The 23,822-nt window shown below is 39.5% G+C and overlaps 1 protein-coding gene and 1 long non-coding RNA gene across 6 annotated transcripts in view; one reads left to right on the plus strand and one right to left on the minus strand.

Moving 5' to 3' along the window:
* Positions 1-23,822, plus strand: part of CHRM3 (cholinergic receptor muscarinic 3) — a 498,515-nt gene that overhangs the window by 214,346 nt on the left and 260,347 nt on the right. For all 5 annotated transcript variants that reach the window (XM_074385379.1, XM_074385381.1, XM_039464330.2 and 2 more), the window contains one exon: positions 13,846-13,908. The gene's annotated coding sequence lies outside the window, so the exon portion shown is untranslated. The remainder of the gene's footprint in view (positions 1-13,845; positions 13,909-23,822) is intronic.
* On the minus strand, positions 12,796-22,584 carry LOC141581097 (uncharacterized). Its single transcript, XR_012513613.1, has 3 exons — positions 22,344-22,584; positions 19,277-19,490; positions 12,796-13,049 (listed from the first exon to the last, which is right to left on the minus strand). It is a non-coding gene; the product is annotated as an uncharacterized LOC141581097 (long non-coding RNA).

The following is a 23,822-nucleotide window of genomic DNA, read 5'->3' on the forward strand; positions in this document are numbered from 1 at the left end:
GATAAGAAAAAAGCAATCAAATCCACAGATAAACAGACGCCGGCCTGTTCTCACCGCGTGCCAACCTCACTTTTCACTAAGCACTGATAAATGTCAACTTGGACAAGGTAGCAGTTCTGCCCTCCCAGAAGCGGTGAATTTCTTGTTTTCTTCTCCAGGCTTTCTTTCCCATTCTCTGCAAACATGCACCCAAAAGGATACAGAGCATCATGTCACAGTTCTTACAGGAGCTTCCTCTCAACTGTGCGTGTTTTTGTCAAGTGAGGTGGGACGATCTCACCGAGGAGCTGCATAGAAATGTGTATTGGTCGGGAGCTCCAGCTCTGGGGCTGGACAGCCCAGGTCCAGACTCTACCACTGCTGCTTGCTAATGGGGCCATGTTGGGGAAGCTCCTTCAATTTTTCAGACCTCGGTTTCCCCTTCTCAATGACAGAGGTGATAAGAATACTTCCCTAACTATGTTATCGTAAGAATTTCATGAGGTGATTAATGAAAAATGCCTGGCATTAAGTAAACCCTGCCTGTGTATGTTATTTTTATTTGTTGGTGGTAAGATTAGGAGAATACTGCTGAAAACTATGTGGAACATGGGGCCGATGTGATTTGGGATACCCCTCCTTATTTCGCATGTGGCTCTCCCAGCACTTTTGGGACGACTTAAGCAGTGAAGTGAAGAGATGATGTGATGTTTCACGAAGCCCAGGATTTTGCCGAACCAAGAACAGATTGCATGTAGTGTGTGCACAAGCAAAGGCCAAACATTTGATCTTCCTTAAGGCTGTTTCTGTCTCGTTAGAGCTTATCTTCAACAGTTGACTAGTGACTTGGAGCAGAACAAGTAACTTCAGAGCAGCAAACTGCAATATGTGATATTTTTAAAGAAAAGAATAAAGGCAATGTCACCTTTCTATGCGTATTTAAATATAGGGTTTGTAGTTATAGAAAAATGATCACACAGCGTGTGCATTTGAAACCCCTCCCAATCTCAGATACCACACAGTGAAGCAGAATTCATAGTCAGCATCCCGGACACACAGACAAAAAGGAGAAGCCTAAATGTCAGAGGACAAAAGGTGTGCAGGTACAAGGCCAGAGGAAGCAAAGGCTCCATAGGGTAAGTGCTTAGGGAGAAGAAAAGCAAATATCTGTCATTGTGTATCTGAGGATGTACATCTGTCTTTATCTGTCTCCCGGCAGTCTTTCTCTCTGTGTATGTGTATGTTTCTTACTCTATTTCTCTGTCTCATTCTGACTCACTCTGTTTCTCTTTCACCTTCTCTCCGTGTCTCTGTCTCCTTCTCTCACACACACTCACCCCACAGTAATGACTCCAGTCATTAATCAGAGATGGAAAGTGCTGACAGCAATGATCAGGAAGGATGGGCTGGGCACAGTGGCTTACGCTGATAACCCCAGCACTTTGGGAGGCGAAGGTAGGAAGATTGCTTAAGGCCAAGAGTTTTAGACCAGCCTCAACAACATAGCAAGATACCCCCTCTACCAAAAATAAATAAATAAATAAATAAATAAGACATTAGCCAAGTGTGGTGGTGTGCACATGTAGTCCCAGCTACTTGGGAGGCTGAGGCTGGAGGATCTCTTGAGCACAGGAGTTTGAAGCTACAGTGAGCAATGATTGCACCCCTGCACTCATGCCTGGGTGACAGAATGAGACCCTGTCTCCAATAGTAATAATAATAACTAATTTTAAAAGGATGCAAGATTGCATTTAAGAAAAAAGAAAAGAGCAGAGTAATTCAGGTATTCCTTTATCCTGCCTGTGCTTTCCTAGAGACCAAGTTTTGTGACTTAAAGTGATTAGTTATAGTCTCAAAAATTAATCAGAGAGTCTGAGTTCTGAAAAATACAGAAGCTGGGAAAGTGGCTGCTTATTTTTAAAATATTTACAATCAAATCAATCCCTTAGAGCTAAACAAATAAAAACATCAGTTACATCATATTATTTTTTTTCTATTGCATTTTAGCTTTTGGGCTACATTTGAAGAATATGCAAGATTGTTGCATAGGTACACACAGAGAACAACCCAAAGATCTAAATGGGCAATGGTCATATAAAATGAAATTTTAAATTAGAATCCTAGTTTAAGGATTTATCGCTAATATGATGTATATGATGTGGATGACTGCTGTCAGGTCTTACTTGGAGGACATGGAAATAATGGTTAGAATTTTCACGCTTATGTACAAAATAGGTTTATGCTGGGTCCAGGAAAAAATGGACTTAGGTTCCTAACTCCATTCTTTCCTTGTAACTCAGATTTTCAATGATGTATGCTGCCTTTGGCTGGTTAAATAACTAGCTTTTACCTTATCCAACAAAACACCGTCAGGATAGCTGATATTCTATATGGCTAAAGGACAAATGTGTGCTTTAATTTACACAAAAGGTGGGAGTGATTTCATGGATTGCAGATATATTTACATTTAGAGTATTTTTAAATCCCAAGTTGAGTGTCTAATTGCCAAAAATTCAGGAAATGTGTTTCAAAGTAATGATTATTTTATGCACAGTAGGATTGTGGGGATTTAAAAAGGAAAATGGAATACAAAGGTATTGTATTCAAATAAAAGACACACAGCCTTTCAAAGAAGCCAGGTATAGAGCTTACAGGTAGGGCAGACACTCTGTAGAAAAAGGATGCGGAAATTAGGCTTCGAAAAAGCGTATTATTACTAGCCACCCTTTGGGCACATTCCTGCTATGTAAAAATAGTAACTTCTGGTTACTGGACACTTTCTATGTCCCAGACAGTTGCTACACACTTTATATGTGCTACTTTATTTTATACCTTTAAAAACTTATTTAAAGTGAGCATCTCTGTCTTACAGGAACTGAGAGTCACTTAACTCTAAGATCTAATAGGGTTTTTCTCAGTGAAGAGTCAGGTACCTCCATGTTATCAGCTAGAAATTGGGTGGGAAAAACTCCCCCCCTTCTACAGCCCTAGTGCTCCTACCTAATGGGAGAAGTGACACTTCCTTTGGTCATCTGGCATGAAGATCGCAGGACTGTAGGACTCATCCAGAGTGCTTGCGTTTTAGAAAGACCAGAAAGTAGCCTTGGTTACTAGAATGTATTGGTTGTTCAACCATAAACACAAGCAATAAACAACTTATACAACTTTGATAGATATTTGTAGGAATTTAATCTGTATACTCACAAATTAAATAGAGAAAAATACCTACAGCGACAAAGAAGAATGTTACTACATGAATAATCCAGATATCTCTGTTATCGTAGTGCCTCATCCTGAATATAAGTGATAATCACCCTTTTGTTCCATGACTCTGACCCAGAAGGAGGGCACTCTAACACTGAATGTGGCAAGTGTTTCTTCCTAAAACTCGGTTCAGCCAGGGTATTTCTGACTTGCCACTTTTCTAGTGAGATGTTGCACTCTCTAGACAACTATTGAGCATGGTTCCTAAGTCAGAGCTCAAAGCCTTCCTTCTGCCTCTTCCACTCAACAAGAAAGCCAATCTCTCGACATTCTTTTGCCTCTATCTTCTTTTAAAACATAGTGTTATTTAAAACCAACGATGGCTAGTTATGAACAGTTTTGAAAATAAGTGAAAGAACCTTAAATACATACATAAATATTATTATCAACCCTCAAGTTTTAAATACTATTAACATTGTGTCTGCAAGTTGAACTATATGAAATGGTTGCTAATAGACTTTTTGACCTGCTCACTTGGCAAACTCATTTGGTTAAACCTAAATTCAATGTGTGTCTTTTTAAGATTATTTTGTGTATATTTATGTTTTATAAGATTGTGGATATGTACATGTGACTTTATATTTAGTTAATTTGTGTGTTGCTGTACATCATATAGAGTACATTTTACCATGCAACTGTTCTTTGCAAACATATTTTTAACTGGGAGTTCCTCTTAAGGCACCCCCTCCTCTGTCTTTGCTCTAAAGAGCCAGGGCATCCTTGGCGCCAGGCAGGCATTTATTCAGCACTAAATGTTAACTGTTTATTAATTAAAGGTGTTGCTTAAGCCAGCAGGAAAAAAGCTATATTAACTCAGGACATTTGAGCATTTTCTGAAAGATTTTTTACAAGAAAAACTTGAGGGAATCCAATTAAATACGTTGTTTGCAGGACCAGCAGTATTATGTTTCCTGAGAACAGCTGTACAATAGGAATTGCCAAAATTATAATTCATCACCTCAAAACTGACCTTTCCAAATATTTAAGAGGTTGAAATTTTAGCTAAATACAGTCTCAGGAGCTCATTAGATTTTTCAAGAGTATATCTAAGAATGTCATGGCTGCATTTCAAAATGTGGTATTTGAAAATATGTGTTTCTAAATGATGTTATCAGATTTTTAAAAATATCCCAAATCCATTAGTCATGGTTGCGCAGCGCAGAGTGCAGCGTTCCCTTCTTAGAAAAATACATTCACTTTATGTTGTTATAGAGTCTATGAAATTTGGGGAAATACTTATCCAGACTCAAGAGCACATTCAATTTTTGGCTAAGCTAGATTCTGAAGAATCATTTTGGTTTTTTTCTGTATTGAAGTAGAGAAGAATCCTGAGCTGTGCAGGGCATCATTTAGCATAGCTCCCCTAGGAAAACCTCACCTGGTGAGACAAAATTGAGAAAAGCAAGCATCAGAATATAGCTGCCTTTAGAAAGTGCAGCCCATACTTCAGTGTTGCCGTTTCTGAGTAATCCCATTGTAAAAATAATGGTAACATAGTATTTAACCTAGAACTTCCCAAATGTATTTAGCACCGTATTTCTTTTTTGAATATTGTGCGGCCCTGGGACATCCAGTGGAATCTACCACCATCTATGGCATGTCTTGTGATTGCTTGATTTTGTCTACTCTAAACACTGTCGTCTTAGTCACTTATCAGTGAGAATCCAGACAGTCTTGTTGGCTCTCCGCAATATGAAGAAGGGTTAGTTTTTGGCCAGGTGTGGAGCTACACCTGTAATACCCACACTTTGAGAGGTGGGGGTGGGAGAATTGCTTCAGCCCAAGAGTTTGAGACCAGCCTGGACAAGATGGTGAGAACTCGTCTCTACAAAAAAATTAAAAATGTAAAAAATTAGCCAGGCATAGTGGTGCATACCTATAGTCCCAGCTACTCAGGAGACTGAGGGAGGACACTTCAGTCCAGGGGTTCTAGGCTGCAGTGAGCTGTGATGGCACCATTGCATTCCAGCCTGGGTGACAAAGATAGACCACATTATATATACATATTTTAAAAACAGTGAATTTTTATAAAGAAGATAAAACATTGGAAAAACTTTTAACCTACAGTATGGTATTAAAGTATCTATAGTTATTATTATTATACTTTAAGTTCTGGGGTACATGTGCAGAACTTGTTTGTTGCATAGGTATACACGTGCCATGGTGGTTTGCTGCATCCATCACCCCGTCATCTACATTAGGTATTTCCCCTAATGCTATCCTTCTCCTATCCCCCCTCCACCTGCTATCCCTCCCTCAGCTCTCCTACCCTCAACAGGCCACAGTGTGTGATGTTCCCTTCCTTGTGTCCGTGTGTTCTCATCGTTCAACACCCAGTTATGAGTGAGAACATGCAATGTTTGGTTTTCTGTTCTTGTGTCAGTTTGCGGAGAATGATGGTTTCCAGATGCATCCATGTCCCTGCAAAGGACATGAACTCATCCTTTTTGATGGCTGCATAGTATTCCATGGTGCATATGTGCCACATTTTCTTTATCCAGTCCACCATTGATGGGCATTTGGGTTGGTTACAAGTCTTGGCTCTTGCGGCCAGTGCCACAGTGAACATACATGTGCATGTGTCTTTACTTTTTATCAGTACACAACACACTGTGTATAGTTTAGAGTTCTAATATTCATTTGTATTGCCTTCTTCACACACATGTGCACACAGCTGATGACAGTCTATACATGAGGTGACCACTGTAGTGTGCCCCTGGATTCCTTTTGTGTCTGGATCAAACAACAGTTGGCAAAGCCTTCCTATGGTTTTGTGGCAGTTTTCCTAACCTCCCTGCTCATCCTGTATCTTAGCAGCATTTTTCAATCTTCTCTGCCTGCAGTAAAGTTTCCTTTTTTCTTTTTATCAACTGTGTTCCTAAGGAGTTTTGCTTGGCTACAGAACACCCAGGGAAGTGTGTACAGTTAAAAATTCCCCAGGTGTAACTTACCACATACTTCCCCTGGTCTTAATGTGTGTCTGTCTGGGCAGTGATGGAGACTTGAGGGCACATTTGGGGCTTGCAGTCTTTACCCACCCTCCTGTGAAAGAGATAGACAAGTGAATAAAGAGTAGGAGTAACTTTTTTTTTTTTTTTTTGATACGGAGTCTCACTCTGTCTCTAGGCTGGAGGGCAGTGGCATAATCTGAGCTCACTGTAATCTCTGCCTCCTGAGTTCAAGCAAATCTCCTGCCTCAGCCTCCAGAGTAGCTGGGATTATAGGCATGCACCACCATGTCCAGCTAATTTTTGTATTTTTAGTAGAAACAGGGTTTCATCAGTTTGTCCAGGCTGGTCTCGATCTCTTGACCTCACCATCTGCCCGCCTTGGACTCCCAAAGTGCTGGGATTACAGGCGTGAACCACTGCACCTGGCCTACCTTTTTTTTTGTTTGTTTGTTTTTTGTTTTGTTTTGTTTTGTTTGTTTGTTTTAAGGCAAGCAGAATGGTAAGTCACAGAGGAAACTAGAAGCCCGGAAGGGAAACACAAGCTTCAAGAGGCTGATGTAGCCACAGTAATGGGGGGCAAAGTCTAGCCTGGAGAGGAGCTCAGGCCTCATCCGGTAGGAGGTTTGTTTTCAAGTCACCTTTTAATTAAAATGTGGTATACGCGCATTTAAAACGAAAACAGAACTTGGAAAACAAGAATCTTTGAGGAAAAATCATATCCATTCCCATCACTTAAACGACAGTCAAGATCACATTTAGATGTCATATTTCCTCTCTCTTATTTATTATTTATTTTTATTTTTTTGAGATAGAGTCTCACTCTGTCACCCAGGCTGCAGTGCAGTGGCACCATCTCAGCTCAGGCAACCCCTGCCTCCCAGGTTCAAGCGATTCTCCTGCCTCAGCCTCCCAAGTAGCTGGGATTACAGGTACCCACCACCATGCCTTGCTAATTTTTGTATTTTTAGTAGAGATGGGTTATCACCATGTTGGCCACACTGATCTTGAACTCCTAATCTCAGGTGGTCCACCTGCCTTGGTCTCCCAAAGTGCGGAGATTACAGGTGTGAGCCACTAGGCCTGACCTCCTTTCTCTTTTTTATAACATAGAGTTATTGTAAAATTCTCCCAAAGTAAATTATTGGTTTTAAACTTTGGGCTGTGGATGAGAAAACCCAGGCCTTGAGTCTGGACTGCCTGAAGTCCACACTCAGCCACTGCCGAGGACCCTGCATGGAGACTCCTGCCTTTGCATTGAAGAGTAAAAACAAAACAGATTCTCCAAACAAGAAAGTCCTACATGTAGAACAAAATACAGCTACTTTGTAATATTTAAGAATATATCTACCTACAGACCTTTAAACTGAGCCAATGTTGTTACTGATTCTTCATTTTCTAACCAGTTTCAAAGTGTAATTGATGAGAATGACAGCTCAACTCTGAAGGAGAGATATGGGACTATAGATTTCACTATTGGTCATTTAAGCAGTTTTTCTGGTTCCTGACAGAAGCAACCAAAAGAATATCTTTTATAAGGATCAAACTGCAGGTACATTTTTCTCCTTTAAAATTGGTTTCCTGAATCCCCATAAACAGCATTATTTCGTCAAACTCTGTAATGCTGATTTGATCCAAAATAAGAACTACTTATCCCTGGCTTCCACATTCATGATACGACTTAAAAGAGAGTGTGAGAGAGGGGTGGGAGTCGGGGTGGGGGTGGAGGGAGCGGCTGAGATTCATGGACTATAATTATAAGCCACCTGAGTTGGATTGCCAAAAGGTTACCTGAAGAAAAGGGTGATTAATATTTCCAAGCATCTAAATGGAGCCATCTCTGGCTAAAGAATAGCATTTTAAAGATATAATATTATTTATAAAATTAAGGAGCTTCAAGATTGGATCTTTTCTTTGTTACAGATTTTTTTTGAACTTTAAAAATTACAGGAAACCATTTGGTGAGTTAGACATTTTTAAAATTATAGTTTCATGGGCAAAATAGTAGCATTGACTTTTAGATCTGGATGTGTTTTTCCATGTTAGTGCTACTTACTAAATGGAGCATTTAGTAGTTTTTACTCAATATGACAGAGTCTTTTAAAATTCTCTCTGCGGATAATAGTTACTGTTGTTTTCTCAAAATACGTTTTTCAAGGGCTGTCTCCCTCTTAATGCCACAACACCAGAACCTTGGCCAGAGATTGTTTTCAGTCTGCCTTTGGTGCAAGCCTGTGTTTGAGGCCCAAGAGATAATAGAGATACATCTGCGAACACTACTTTTCTTGTCAAAAATGAGATACATAGGTAGATACATATATAGATATAAATAGAGATAGATAGGTGGGTATAATTAGGTAAGTAGGTGAATAAGAGAGAGAGAGAGAGAGAGAGAGAGAATATCTAGTCAGTTTTGGTGAGGATATGAGAAACAAAATTGCTACAACTGTTTTGATAGGTAATCTGTCAGTGTATACCATAATTTAAGATGTAAATACTCTGTAACATATAAATGCTAATTTTAGGAATTAGAAATAAAAATAAGTGTGCATATATATAAAAAGATATATATATATATATATATATATATACACATACACACACAATTGTTATTTCTATATTGTTTATAATAAGAAAAAGGAAGCAACCATAACTCTATAGTAAAATAATACATTAGAGCACATCCATGCTGAGGTGGATGTACCCTCTCGTACAAAGAGGAAGTTAGATCCTTAGGCATTGATGAGAAGTATATACTACTGTTTTGTGAGAAGGATATATGCATGGTCATATGAGTGGCAGGATAATAGTAAAAGAAGTGAGTAGACACATACTTTTTTATTACACTTCAGTTCATTGTGCTTCAGAGATACTGTGATTTTTACAGATTAAAGGTCTGTAGCTACCCTGCTTCAGCAAATCCACTGGCACCATTTTTCCAACCCCATGTGCTCACTTTGTGTCTCTGTGTTACACTTTGGCGATTCTTGCAGTATTTCAAACTTGTTAATTATTATATCTGACATGGTGATCTGGGATCAGTAATCTTTGATGTTATTGTTGTAATTATATTGGGATGCCATCAACCAGTCCCATATAAAATGGCAAGCTTCATTGATAAATGTAATTAATGAATGTGTTCGGACTGCTCCACCAACCACACATTTTTCCATCTCTTTTCCTGTCCTTTACCCTACCCCTTTCCTGAGTCACAACAGTATTGAAATTAGGCCAATGAATAACCTTGCAATAGCCTATAAGTGTTCAGGAAGTGAAAGGAACAGTTACACGTCTCAATCAAAAACTAGAATTGATGAAGCTGAGTGAGGTTGGCATGTGCAAATCTGAGACAGGCTGAAAGCGATGCCTCTTACACCAGTTAGCCAAGTTGTGAATGCAAAGGAAAAGTTCATGAAGAAAATGAAAAGTGCTGCTCCAGTGAACACACAAAAGATGAGAAAGCCAAACAGTCTTATTGCTGATATGGAGAAAGCTTTAGTGGCGTGCCTAGAAGATTCAACCAGCCACCAGATTCCCTTAAGCCAAAGTCTCATCCAGAGCAAGGCTTTAACTCTCTTCAAGTCTATAAAGGCTGAGAGAGGTAAGGAAGCTACAGAAGAAAAATGTGAAGCTAGCAGTGGCTGGTTCATGCGGTTTAAGGACAAAAGCCATCTACATACTATAAAAGTACAAGGTGAAGCAGCAAGTACAGATGGAGATGTTCCAGTAAGTTATCTGGAAGACCGAGCTAAGATCGTTGTTGAAGGTGGTGACACTAAACATCAGATTTTCAGTGTAGACCAAACAGCCTTCTGTTGGAAGAAGATGCCATCTAGGATTTTCATAGCTAGAAAGAAGTCAAGGCCTGGCTTTAAAGCTTCAAAGGACAGGCTGACTTGCTTATTAGGAGCTAATGCTGCTGTTAAGTTGAAGCCAACATCCATTTATTATTTCAAAAATCATAAAACCCTGAATAATTATGTCAAATCTACTTGGCCTGTGCTCTATAAATGGAATACCAAAGGCTGGATGACAGTACGTCTGTTTACTTCCTGGTTTACTGAATATTTTAAGCCCACTGTTGAGAACTACTGCTCAGAAAATGATTCATTTAAAAATATTACTACTCATTGAGAAGGCATCTCGTCATTCGATAGCTCTCATGTCGGTGTACAAGGATATTAACGTTGTTTTCATGCCTGTTAATATAACAGCCATTCTGCAGCCCATGAATCAAGGAGCAGTTTTGGCTTTTGAGTCTTATTATTTTAAGAAATAGATTTCATAAAGCTATAGTTACCATAGATTCTTTTGATGGATCTTGGCAAAGTCCACTGAAAACCTTCTGGAAAGGATTCACCATTCCACATGCTATTAAATACACCCATGATTTTTGGAAGGAGGTAAAAATATCAACACTGACAGGAGTTTGAAGAAGTGGATTTCGGCCCTCATGGATGACTTTGAAGGGTCCAAGACTCCAATGAAGAAAGAATAAATACCAATGTGGTAGAAACAGCAGCCTGAAGATAGGCCTGAATTGCTGCTGTCTTGTGATAAAACTTGAAGGAGGGGTTGCTTCTTATGAGTTAGCAAAGAAAGTGGTTTTCTTGAGATGAAATTGACTCTTGGTGAAGATACTGTGAATATTGCTAAAATGAGCACTTAGGATTTAGAGTATTCATCAACTTAGTTGATAAAGCTGTAGCAAGCAGCCTTTGAGAGGATTGATTCCAATTTTAAAAGAAGTTCTATTGTGGACAAAATGCTGTCAAACAGCATCACACGCTACTTGAGAATGTGATATATAGCATTATATGCTACAGAAAAATCTTTTGCAAAAGAAAGAGTCAATCACTGCAGCGAACTTCATGGTTTTCTCATTTGAAGAAATAACCACAGCCACCCCAGCCTTTGGCAGCCACCACCCTGATCAGTCAGCACCCATCAGCATTGAGGCAAACCATCGACGAAAAAAAATTAGAACTTGATAAAGGCTCAGAGGATTGTTATAATTTTCTAACAATAAAGTGTTTTAAATTAAGGTATGTACACTGCTTTCTTGGACATAATGCTATTGCACATCTAATTGATGACAAGATAGTGTAAACATAACTTTTATATGCACTGGGAAACCAAAAAATGCATGTGACTTACTTTATTGTGGTGGTATGAAACCAAAACCACAGTATTTCCAAGGCGTGCCAGTACTGCTTTAAAGAGGTTAGCAAAATATCCTACCTTTTTTACGGACATCATATATCAGAGTAATATTTTGTTGACTTGTTGAAAGAAGCCTCTCGTCTGGCCTTCCACAATTAATTATTCTGTCTCTAGTTGTTTTCTTCTGTATTTGGCTAACTGTATAATTAGGACAGCATTCTCTGGAATTGCCAATCTTATTTTGATCATGTGACCTTTGATCCATGTTTACTGGGTTTTGGAGAAGACTGTCATCTTTACTTTGATATTTGAACCTCATCTCTAAGTGAATGTTACATGTAATTAATTTTCAATAGAATGAAGCTGCAGCTAGGATGAAAGCCAGTTCCTTTGCTTGTTTTTAGAATGAATGTCTCTCTGAATCTGATACTAGAGAAATTTAATAAGAGAAACTTCAAGATGTTCAATCTCATTTATTGTCTCCCAATTCATTTAGTGAACAAGATATTGTTATTAGTAGACACTTCAATAACTGAGTAGTGTTTGTGTCTATTTTGACATTAATGGTGTGACGTAATTTTGTATAATATGTATTTACTTGTTTAAAAGATCTGAATTTCCACAGGAAGCCAATGTTCCTAATTGTAAATTAGGCAAATGTGTTTGTAATAATGGGCATTTATTACTTTTAATAATAAAATCTATTGTAAATAATTACTAAGCAACTACTACATACGAGACAGTGGTTTCCGTGAGAGGACTTTCACATGGTTAAATAGAATTAACTGAGTACTTGCCCTTTGACTCATTACATTTCACAAGGATATTAGCAGTGGAAGAGGACTTCTGTGCTCATCAGCATGCCCTAAATGGCAGAAAATGTCTATTCGTTAGAGACGAGGGACAGACATGACCACATCCTCCTACTGAAGTGTTGTTTGATGACTTTCCCATCATTTTCTATAGTAAGAATGGGAGCACTGATATGGTTGAATTTACTCTTGAAGTTCTAGGTACACAAATATTATTTCATGAGAATGGGCAGAGCTGACTTCAAGTTGTGACCCATGGTCACTTACCCCCTCAACCTCTGTTTCCCAGCCCAGGGTGTAAAGTGCATGGATTTCATGGAATGATAGCTCCAGCCCTTCCTTCCATTAGACATACTTCTCAGATGAGGGGTGGGAGGAAGGGCGTCTTGGGAGAGGAGGAGTCTGAGAGACCTTGCTTGGGTCAGATGCCCTCCCTTGCTGAAAGCGGGACAGGATCCCGTGATGGACAGTTCCAACACAGCAAGCAACAGCAGAGGGAGAGGGAGGCCCTGATGGGAGGAAGAAGGATATCAGGGCAGCAAAGCATAATGCTCTTGAGCATAAAAGTGCTTCTCAAACTGATGAAGATGCAATTAGTCTTTTTCCCCCAATTTTTTGCATATTAATACTTTTAAAAGACGTGAAATACAGATTTATTTTTATATTGTTAATTACATATCCAATTGCTGTAAAACTCTGTCAAAGTCTGCTCCCCATCTCTGTGGGATTCTTGTCACAGATGACACTCACAGAGGCTTGAATAAGCTCCTCTCTTACTTGCTGAGGAAAAGCCCTCCACATGCACCTCTAGGATCCTTCTACTTTTCTCGGTCCTCTTTTCATTTGGTGCCACCTTCACCACTGTAGAAACTTCAGGGTCCTCCTGTAAAAAATTGAACATCGTCTCATGAGGAGATCTCATCCTCAAGTCCTTCCACAGCATTTCCTAGTCCTTTATGACCTCTGAACTCGGCCACATTCTTCACAATGACACAGTTCCCCTGTTCTTCTACAGAGGCTGGCACTTTTTTTTCCCTCTAGGTTCACCTTCTTATGGAGGTGTTTTCCTAAGATTCTGGCCTAGCCGTCAGGCTCAGAACAGCTCAAAAAGGTGAATTTCAGTATCTGAAGTGGAGTTACGGGATGTTCATGAAGATTGCATTTTCTTCCTGTATGAGAATGCGCTAATTGTAATATCGCTGCATGTGTGTGTTTTGAATAGTGTCTGGGAGAAGGTAGCAACTAGAATATTTCTAAGAGAGCATTCTTAGGATTTCCCTTTGAACATAGACTGTACTAGCCAGTTTACTAAGAGAGGAAGGCAGTCATCACCTATGTGTAAAATGAAGAGATGAGCAACTTCTTTATGTTTATTCTTCTCACTCTGTGTCCCTTCCTTACAATGGAGCTTAGGCAGATAGAAGGGGAGGAACCGTAGAATGAGGAAGTCAATAGATACACTGCTTTTCCAGTGACAGGTATATTAATTTCTCTGACCTTCTCTGTCCTCTTCAGTTGCATTAGGTTAGGCACCATGACCTAGGAAGTCACTTCCTACTCAAAAATTCTGTAATTTTTTTTACATTGCCTCTAATCGTGTTGTTTACCCCATTGATGTTCTCTTTCCCAGGGTCCTGATGATTTGCTAATCACCATTTTTTTTTTTTGCTCTCTCCTAGCACTTGTGTTCTGATTAGCAGCCAAATCAGTGACAGTCAGAACTTCAGCTAAGGTACAATAAGGTAAGATCTTTTTTCTAGTTGAGCTACTTCCTTGAAAAGGGGGATTGGTGGCCTGATCTGTGAGAACAAACTAACAAGGAATAAGAATTTGTAAGCGGGTGTTTTCAACATGATGTATAATTGTTACCATTAGTCATACTCAGTTATTTTTGTATCTTAATAAAGCTAAGTATATTCATTTTCTCATCTGTTTAAAAATTAAAATAAAGGCATGTTGATTGAGATTTGAAACAAGTTAACTTTATTTCAAATGCACATTTGTGTTTAACTGTAGCAATGTGGAATTTTTTGAAATAGTGCAAGATGTTTGAATTAGCAGTACATATATGAGACCTTAGAGCTTATTTAATCCTCAGAAGCTCAAGAATTATCCCTTGATTTAAATTGCCTTTCTTCAGAATGCTGTACAAAATATATTGTGAACATAAACAGCAATGTTGTGAAAAAGCTCAGTCCTTCTTAGATGTTATCATTAATAATCTTTTATCTATCCAGCAAACACTGCTAACATCCTACCCTGAATCCATTCTCCCTGTACCGGTCCATTCTCATCGTGCTATGAAGATGCTACCTGAGATTGACAATTTATAAACAAAGAGGTTTAATTATCTCACAGTTCTACGTGGCTGGGGAGGACTCGGGAAATTTACAATCATGATGGAAGGCGAAGGGGAAGCAAGGCATGTCTTACATAGCAGCAGGAGAGAGAGAGAGAGAGAGAGAGATAGAGAGAGAGAGAGAGAGAGAGAGAGAGAGAGAGAGTGCAGGGAAAACCTCCACTTTTAAAACCGTCAGATCTCATGAGAACTCCCTCACTATCATGATAACGACATGGGGGAACCCACCTTTGATCTCATCACCTCCCACCAGGCCCCTCCCTTAACACCTGGATATTACAATTCCAGATGAGATTTGGGTGGGGCCACAGAGCCAAACCTTACCACTCTCCTGTTCCTTCCTAACAAAATCTTGATGTTGTAAGGACAACAAAGTGCCCAGCTAAAAAATATCCACACCTTCCCAGACTTTTCCTGTCTCCAGCCAATGAACTCTCACGTTACAAATTTTAATACTGGTGAAATCATTCTTTCTTTTTTTTTTTTTTTTTTTTTTTTTTGAGGTGGAGTTTTATTCTTGTTGTCCAGGCTAGAGTGCAATGGCACGATCTAGCTCACTGCAACCTCTGCCTCCTGGGTTCAAGTGATTCTCCTGCCTCAGCCCCTGAGTAGCTAGAATTACAAGTGTGCACCACCACACCCAGCTAATTTTTTGTATTTTTAGTAGAGATGGGTTTTCACTATGTTGGTCAGGCTGTCCTTGAACTCCTAACCTCAGGTGATCCACCTGTCTCGGCCTCCCAAACTGCTGGGATTACAGGTGTGAGCCACAGCGCCCAGTCAAAAATCATTCTTAATAACTTTCTCCACATATCCCTGAATATCTCCCTTAGAATATAGACCTCCTTGGGTCTCCATTGTTAATGCAGGGAAATACTCCGATATCTATTCAAAGCTACTGTTTTTCTTTCTGGCCATTGAAACTAAGAGTGACCAGTTATTTTCCTTTTCCTTCTATTTCTTCCAAATACATCCTGAATCTCTTGTCTCACTTATTATGACTCTACTCCAAGTCATCATCTTGTCGTGCCTGGACAATGGCATTAGCCTCCTGTCAGCCAATGTGGCTTTCATTCTTACCACATGAAATTACATTCTGTCATGGCCATCTTCTGCTTTGGGAAACCTCCGTCAGATCATGTTATTCTCCTATTTGAGAGTTGCTCAACATCCTTCAACTTCCTGCTCTCCATTTAGAATCAAATCCAAATGCATTAACATGACTTATAAATCTGATATGATCTGGTTTCTACATGTACTTTTCTCTCTTGCTTCCTACACTCCAAGCCTCCCTGTCTTTATTTATTGAATGTTTCTCTTTGTTCTTTGATCTTGCGGGCCTGGCAGTGAGCCCCTGGCTCTTCTTACTTCTTGACCCTTCCAGTCAAATCTCAGCTGCCAAGACCTTTCCTAACCACTCTCTCTAAATAACCACTGTCCTGGCCACCCAGGTTTAATTCACTTTAAAAAATGGAAGGTTGTTTGTTTGTTTGTTTGTTTGTTTGTTTGTTTTAAGACATGTGAAAATAACCCCTTATGGACAAAATACTTACATATGTCACTTAAGGGATTTAGGTAAGACATGAAGAATTTTACTGTACCTATTCATAATTTGTTGTTTATCTCCCATTATAATATAATCTAAGCTCCATGAAGGTAGGGCCTTATCTGTTTCCTTCACTGCCAAAACCACCATCCTCATAACGATACCTGCTCCCAAAAGAGGCTTAGTAAATGTTTAGTGAGTAAAGGTATATAGAGTCAGAAAATGCCCTATGGTAAATATCTTAAAAGAAATTAAGCAGTGCTTATAGATGCCCCCAGTGTGTCTTTTTCTTAGATGGGAAGAAAAGGAAAAACAAAAACAAAAACAGAGAAAAAGATGAAGAAACAATCTAGGAAGAAGAACAGAGGGACAGACAGTGGTATAAATAGAAAAAAGCAGGAAATTCTTGGGTGGGACTGTTTCAGGGATCTTTACTCGGTGGCATTTCTGACCTATGACATTGGGCGACAGGGCTCAGTTCTTTGGCTCTTATGTAGATTTATTGGCTAAACCTGGCACATGCACAATGAGAAATGTTTGTTGAATGAAGGCCCGAAAGAATGAAATAATAAATTATTGAACTGCCAAGAGCAAAATTTTGCCTTTTTCTATGGGCATGATATATTCCCTTGATGCCAGTATTTAATCCATGTAAGTGACAAACATTCCAGATAACAATGACTGTGAAAAATATTCCGTGAAACAAAATTCAGTTACTGTGCTAGGCATCCCCCTGAGCACATTTCAGAGTTTATTCTGTCTTTAAGGGAATTGTCACAGTGACTACCCAGAATGGCACATGGTGTTAATGTATTAAAAATACTGACAGGAAAATGAAAACTAGAAAAATGTCTTATCTGTCAATTAAATGATATAGCCTTGTGGTTAGATTACAGCAATTCGGGAGCTTTATGTTTTCTGCCGATTGAGATTTGACAGCTGTTGATAAAATATTTACATTCTGATTTCAGTCACATTGACAGCACTTCTGGGTCTTTAGAAGATGATAATTGTATGTTAGGAAAATGTTAAAAAAAATTGAAGCTGATCTGTTGAGGAGAAAAATCTGTTTTTTAAATTGTGCAAAGGAAGGGCACCCACTTTGTTAAAGGATGTCCATCTAATAAAAGTCAGAAGGTAGGTAGATTCTTGGATCCAAAATCATACCACTTCTAATTTGCAGTAGTACCCCTCCCAACCCTGCCTGCCTTGGGGACCTCAGCTTTTCTTCATCAGCTGTGTCTGGCTGGCTACATACTTCTTACCCCTTTCACTTCATTATGCACATAACATGGCAATAATTGGATAGTACATTGGTTAGGATTTTGGAGTATCTCTATCGAATTTTGTGAAATTTCAGTTTATATCCTTGGTATTAAAGGAAGATAAAATAAAAAGTATTGGGAGGAATACTAAGTATTGAATTTTTATAGAATTTCCCAATAAAATCTTTTCAAAGATTTTAATGAGAAGCATAAATTTATATATAAATTTATATTATCAGGTATATGGAAATGGTGACCTGCAATTCTTGATTAATGGTCTTATCAAAGTCTTTTATTTGGTTTTGCAGATTTATTTTTTGCTATAACATTTTGCTACATCACAAAATATATTTATTTATATGCATAGAAAACATGCATAATATTCTATAGAATACCTAAATATTCCTGATCTTTTCCAGTGTTTGCTGTTAAAAATTTTTATATTGATGAAAATCATTCTTAATAACTTTCTATACATATCCCTGAATATCTTCCTTAGAATATAGTCCAAGAAATGAAATTCCTTGATTAAATGGTATATAAATTTTTAAGGCTTTTGATATATTTACTATATGGTTTTCCTTTCATCAAAGTCATCATAGTCACTATCTGTCTGATGCTTTGTAAGAACAAGTTGAATAGAAAATGTAAGAAACCTATTTTATAGCCATTCAAAAGTTTCCTGTAGTTGAAATTATGTTTAACGATTCTAACAGCTATTACTTTCTTTCATTGACAAATATAGTGTTGAAACTTCTTGGAATAAGGCAAATGATTTTAGAAACTATCCTAACCTTTTAGTATCAAGTATTTGAAAAATTCTTAGAAGGCATACATGTTTTTATAGCCCTCACCCTGCACATAGCTTGGAGCAGGCATCCCAAAACTACGGCCCACGGGCCGCATGCGGCCCCCTGAGGCCATTTATCCGGCCCCCCGCCGCACTTGAGGAAGGGGCACCTCTTTCATTGGTGGTCAGTGAGAGGAGCACAGTATGTGGTGGCCCTCCAACGGTCTGAGGGACAGTGAACTGGCCCCCTGTGTAAAAAGTTTGGGGACACCTGGCTTGGGAGTCACTAAAAGGGCATATCAGCTGCAAATAGAAGCGGACTCAACCCTTGATGCTTTGTAAGAACATGTAGATAATAGACTGACTAGGAACAAAAGTGTAATTTAAGGTTCTAGGTCTCCACACACTTCCCACTACCCCTCTTCCCACTGTTGGCTCTGTCCTGTTTCCCCAGGGTCCTCACCCTCAGAGCATGCATATGGACTCTCAGCCTGAAGTCCAAACACCTTCTCCCCACATCATCATGCCTTTCTCTTGGTCACAAATGTATCTGGGTTCCAGGTACACAAGGGGAATGCATCAGTGAAAGATCACTATGCCTTAAATGTGAGTGGACTATGAGCTTTAGGGCAGAGAATTCCAGGAACCTGGTTATGTGAAACTTGGTCTGGAAGCAACCAAAATTCTCATCAGCCTGTCCCCTGGAGAGGGTAGGGGTGAGAGGAAGGCCAGAATGAAGCCCCGACACCGTACTTTTCAAATGCTCATGTGCATATAATCACCATTCAAATACAGATGCTGATTCAGAAGGGCTGAGCCTGTAGTTCTGACGAGCTTTCAAGTGAGGCTAATGTACTTTGATGAAGCTGACTGCCCTGTGAGTAAGACTGTGATACACAGGCCTAAGGCAGGGCCCCAGGGCCTGGGCACTAGACAGAAGTGGTGGCTTGATGTGAAGACAGAAAAGTGGGCCTGCGTGGGACAGCTGTCTTCAGCAGGAATTCTGAGCCTGGCCTCCCAACCCCTCACTCCACGCTGTTGAACATCATGGTCCCTGGTGTTCCTCCATCAGCTCACAGCCCCTCGTCTGGGATGGGCGGCGCACTCTGTGGCTGGGCACTGAGCTTGACATCTGGATGGCAGAACTCACCTCAGGTGTGCTCAGAGTATCATGGAAGAGTAGCAGGAGCCAAGCGTCCCCATCGTATTTGCAGCTGGACGAGACCTTAGGCACAGCAGCGGATGTGCTCAGCTGTGCCTGCCTCTGAGGACGAGGGCCCCTGTCCAAGCCCTGCCGGCCACTGGAGTCTGAGGGTACTGGCTTTTCTCTTGCACACCAGGACAACATGTGGGAAGCCCTGTAACTAGGTTCAAAATGGCACGTTCGGTAGAGATAGTAAATACCATAGTCCTCTAGTGATGTTGTACTGCATGATATGATCACAGATGAAAAACCAAAACTCGACTTTTCAGGTGACCCAAATGAAAACAATGCACTTTAAAGGAACCATACTTAAATTATCAAAGGAACATGTGGACTAAAAGGAAAAGAAAATCCAAACCATGAACAAAACATAAAACAAAATAATAGATGATACTTTTAAATAAAAGAAACACTTGAGAAACAAATACCTATGTGATGTCAGACACAAAACAGACACAAGGCACAAAAGCTTGAATAGGTTATATTATCAAAATGTATTATAGAATGGGGTTTATATGGAATGGCTACAAAAAATTATAACAAAAGAACAGACATAGAGAACCAGGAGTAATCGGGTGAAATAATAAAAGTGGTTGCTTTTATAAAAATACAGCTTCTAAGTTTGTAGGTGGTACTTTTTAACTAAAAGTTTTCAGCATAGTTCTATAACATGGAGAAAATAAGTTACATTCCAAGAAAAATGCAAGAGTTCTTGGGCTTACGGTGAAAAAATTTTGGAAACAGACTTGAAAATTAAAAGCATAACATTTGTACAGCATGCACAATACATGCAGGTGTGAGAAGAAATAAATTCAAAGCACATCGAAGAATGCCTTGAAAAAAAAGGACTTATAATTTGATCGAAGGAAAAGGCAATGCATGTGCAATATTCACTATCTAGAGTATCAGAGAGAAAATAAAATTCAATTTGCACAGTTTCGTAGTATTCTGAGACTGCAAACCCTATCCAGTTTTGGCCTGTCCTTTCAACAGAATAGTTATTCAATTCCTGTTACACGTTCTTGCAATAGACCATGCAGCTGATCTGTTCTAATGCTTTAATACACAGCCTATCTGTACGAAAGAGGAGCTTGCAATCCAGTTTTAATGACAAGCCATCCACGTATTTTTTTAAATGCTATGACCGTTAAGCATGATGCTGGATATAAGTCATGTCACCAAGTTGTCATGGTCTGTATCTTTAGCAGTTTGGATGCTTTTCACAGTGATAGGCACATGTAAGCACTGTTGGAAAATGTTCATGAAAATGACATGTTAATTGACATGCTAAGGTAGAATAAAGGTAATATGTGCCTTGAGGGACATAGAGATCGCCTTCTATAAGAAGGTGATATAATACAAGACTTGAGAAAGAGCAGGATTTATATAGGCAGAAAGAAGGCACGTCAAGGGATCATGGGTAGGAAGTAGAATACAAGTGAGAGCTTCAGTGTTGTGACGTGTGTGGATGTGGGTGAGTGGGTTATGAGGATGAGGAAAGGCAGGCAAGACTGCAGTGAGAATGACTTTGTATACCTTAAGGAACTTTGATTTTACTTTAAAAGTAACAGAATAAGACTGAAAGAGCTTGAGTAGAGGAATAACATAAAGGAAATTATGTGTGGAAATTATGTGGGCAGCAATGTGTGGAAATTGACTGAAGGTGGGGAAATACATAGACAGGTCACTTTCCTGGGCTAAAAACAGATGAAGGATGAAACAGGGAAAACTCCCAACGCAAGGGAGGAAAGTACCGATTCAGAAGACACCACGAAGAAATCTGGATCTTATCCCTTGGTACATCAGTTTTATATTTTCCCTCTCCTTTGTCTTCCCATTTTTGAGTTCTTTTGATTATTTGTCTTTCATATTTAAATGCAAAATGGGTTTGATTCATAAAGAAAGCACAAACACCTCCTCTTAGATGCTCCATCAATTTCAGTCTCACCTCCCTTCTCTTCTGCTCATCCTCATGGCCCAGTTTATCCAATTCCGTTTCCTTCATCTTCCCTTCAAGTCAGCCCACTTCTGTTTCACCTCTGATCTCACCACTTCACTCCAACTGTAGCCACCAGAATGAGTTAAGATCTTCTGGTTGATAAACTCGTTGGTCCTTAACTTTCTTAACTTCCCGTAAGTTTTACTATTGACCTTTTTGAAATCCTCTCTCTTCTTGGATTCAAAGGAACCTCCCTCTTCTTGAATCTCCTCTTTCATCTCATCAGCCTCTTTCCCTTTTTCTCTCTGTCTTCTTCCTTTCTTCTTCTTTTATGCTTTTCTTTTTTCTACTGCTAAAGTGATCATTTCCTTCCTTGTCCACCCCCAAAACTTTGGTTCAGGGTTTTTTCCTTCTTGCTTTAGTTAACTTGACCTTCAGTCGAATGATACAAATCTGTGCCTCAGCTTAGACATTTTCCCCTAGTCCACATCTGTATCTCCAGCTGGACGACTGCATGTGAGTTTTCACCCTATACCTCCAAAACCAGAAGAGCAACCCTGAGCTCCTCTGCTTCTCCGCACTCGTCCGTATCTCTACCCTAGCCTCCTGTTATGTCATACAGGTGCACTTCAAAAATGAGAACTATCCCTTTATCATTCTGAAATGAAAAATGCAATCATAATCAAATTAAGCCACTTTCTACCTGGCTCAAAATTGCTTAATTTCTATATTTCTCAGTTTTCTTATCTACAAAATGGAAAAAATAAATAAATAATAGCCCCTACCTCACAGGAGTGTTATAGAAATAGTAACTGGCACAACGTAAGCCCTCAGTAAATATTAACTATTTCATTGTTTGAAATAATCAGAGTCCCCAATGACTTTAAAAGAAAAAACGAAATTAGTTTCCTCATCATGTTATTTGATTTTTGCTTAATACTCAAGCTGCGTTTCCCACCATCTCCTAACTTGTACTCTACCTCTACCCTTAAAGAAAGATTCTCCAGGGTACCGCTCCACCTTATCCATCCCCAAGCTCATGAGTGCCTCTTTCTGTAACTTATCATGACTTACCTTTGATAGTTTTCACTGATGCTCCCAACTGTGTGTAGGATATCTCTTCTTGCTCCCTTTTCCCCATACCCAAGTTTGTTTTTCTCTCTGTGCTCCTGGAGAGCCACTGACTGAGAGGTTGTTCGCTCTACTTTGCCATTGTGCACACATCTTTATCCGCCTCTCAGGTAAAGGCAGCTCCTCTGTGGTAGAGGATGCACTGTTGATCTGTAGGTGGTTTTGAGAAGAAGCATAGCAAGAGAGCGAGGCCAAAAGAAGAAAGTAAGCAGTTGGATGCACCAACTGTTCATCTAGAAATGGTTGTCAGTGGCGGTGAGCCAGCCCCACTCCTCCACATGGGTCTGGGTAGTGGAAGAGGGGGAATTCTGGAGAGGAGAGAGCAAAGGGGAATATGGTGGCTTCAAGGATAAGCTAAGCTTTGTTTCAAACAAAGATGTGGGGAAGGAAGGAATGGATGCCAATTGATAGATTGTTCACAGTGGGCGAGTATGGAAGGGACTGGCGCAGTGGGAGGGACTGGCACAGGGTCACTATAAGTCAGAAGAGCTCCTGCTGGCTTGATGATAAATTTGTATCTGTATAAAATCTTCTGGAAGCAGATTCAAACAGACTGAGATGTTCAATCTCAAGAACGAAGAATGGACATTACTGGTACCTAAATCAGTGATATGCAGGAATGACATATTAGTAGCATTGACATATACATAGTCTTATTGAGCCACAGTATTTTTGGGTTAATGTATACATACACACCCATCTACATGTGTGTATATACAGTGTCATGCATAATAGTGTGTTATATATACACATTGTATGTATTTTGATTATGAGTAGTACAGTGTTTATTATAGCAATGCTTGCAGTCATAGATGCTATGGTCTGAAGGTTTCTGTTCTCCTAAATTCCTGTGGTAGAATCCTAATCCCCAAGGTTGGTAGCAGGAGAAGATAGGGCCTTTGGGAGGTTATAAGGGATTAGTGTCCCAATGAAAGAGGCCCAAGGAGCTTGTTTGCCCCTTTAAGGGCCAAGGCACTATCTGTGAACCAGAAAGCAAGTCCTCAACAGATAGCAAATCCGCTTGTACCTTGATCATAGACCTCCCCGGCTCCAGAATCGTGAGCAATACATTTCTGTTGTTTATAGGCTGTTTAGTTTACGGTGTTTTGTTTTAACTGCCCAAATGGACCTAAGACAATAGAAAAGCTGTGAGTCTGTTTTGAAATGAGCTACAAAGCAGAATTAGAATTCGGGAATTCGAGGCAGTTGATACAGACGATCTCATAAGTAAGTTTAGTTTTAAAAGGGAGCAGAGACATTGTATGACAGTGGCTGTGGAACAATGGAAGGGGCAGGACCTAGAGAGGGCTTTTTCTTAAGCTAGGAGACGTTAAAGCCTGTTTGTGAAATGGTGGGAGTCATTGGAAAGCTAGATATAATTAGAGAATACCTTATATGTACTGATGTGTCAAATCAAAGAAC

The sequence above is a fragment of the Saimiri boliviensis genome, chromosome 14 (genome assembly GCF_048565385.1).
Source record: "Saimiri boliviensis isolate mSaiBol1 chromosome 14, mSaiBol1.pri, whole genome shotgun sequence".
Classification (NCBI taxonomy): domain Eukaryota; kingdom Metazoa; phylum Chordata; class Mammalia; order Primates; family Cebidae; genus Saimiri; species Saimiri boliviensis.